The 695-nt window shown below is 35.8% G+C and overlaps 1 protein-coding gene across 7 annotated transcripts in view; it reads left to right on the forward strand.

Moving 5' to 3' along the window:
• Nucleotides 1-695, forward strand: part of PARD3B (par-3 family cell polarity regulator beta) — a 1,107,844-nt gene that overhangs the window by 1,046,753 nt on the left and 60,396 nt on the right. The window lies entirely within an intron of this gene.

The following is a 695-nucleotide window of genomic DNA, read 5'->3' on the forward strand; positions in this document are numbered from 1 at the left end:
AAAGAGAAATTAAGGAAACACTCCCATTTACCACTGCAACAAAAAGAATAAAATACCTAGGAATAAACCTACCTAGGGAGACAAAAGACCTGTATGCAGAAAACTATAAGACACTGATGAAAGAAATTAAAGATGATACCAACAGATGGAGAGATATACCATGTTCTTGGATTGGAAGAATCAATATTGTGAAAATGACTCTACTACCCAAAGCAATCTACAGATTCAATGCAATTCCTGTCAAATTACGAATGGCATTTTTTACAGAACTAGAACAAAAAATCTTAAAATTTGTGTGGAGACACAAAAGACCCCGAATAGCCAAAGCAGTCCTCAGGGAAAAAAACGGAGCTGGAGGAATAAGAATACCTGACTTCAGATTATACTACAAAGCTACAGTAATCAAGATAGTAAGGTACTGGCACAAAAACAGAAATATAGATCAATGGAACAGGATAGAAAGCCCAGAGATAAACCCACACACCTATGGTCAACTAATCTATGACAAAGGAGGCAAGGATATACAATGGAGAAAAGACAGTCTCTTCAATAAGTGGTGCTGGGAAAACTGGACAGCTACATGTAAAAGAATGAAATTAGAACACTCCCTAACACCATACACAAAAATAAACTCAAAAGAGATTCGAGACCTAAATGTAAGACCAGACACTATAAAACTCTTAGAGAAAAACATA

Source organism: Physeter macrocephalus, chromosome 2 (assembly GCF_002837175.3).
Source record: "Physeter macrocephalus isolate SW-GA chromosome 2, ASM283717v5, whole genome shotgun sequence".
Lineage (NCBI taxonomy): Eukaryota > Metazoa > Chordata > Mammalia > Artiodactyla > Physeteridae > Physeter > Physeter macrocephalus.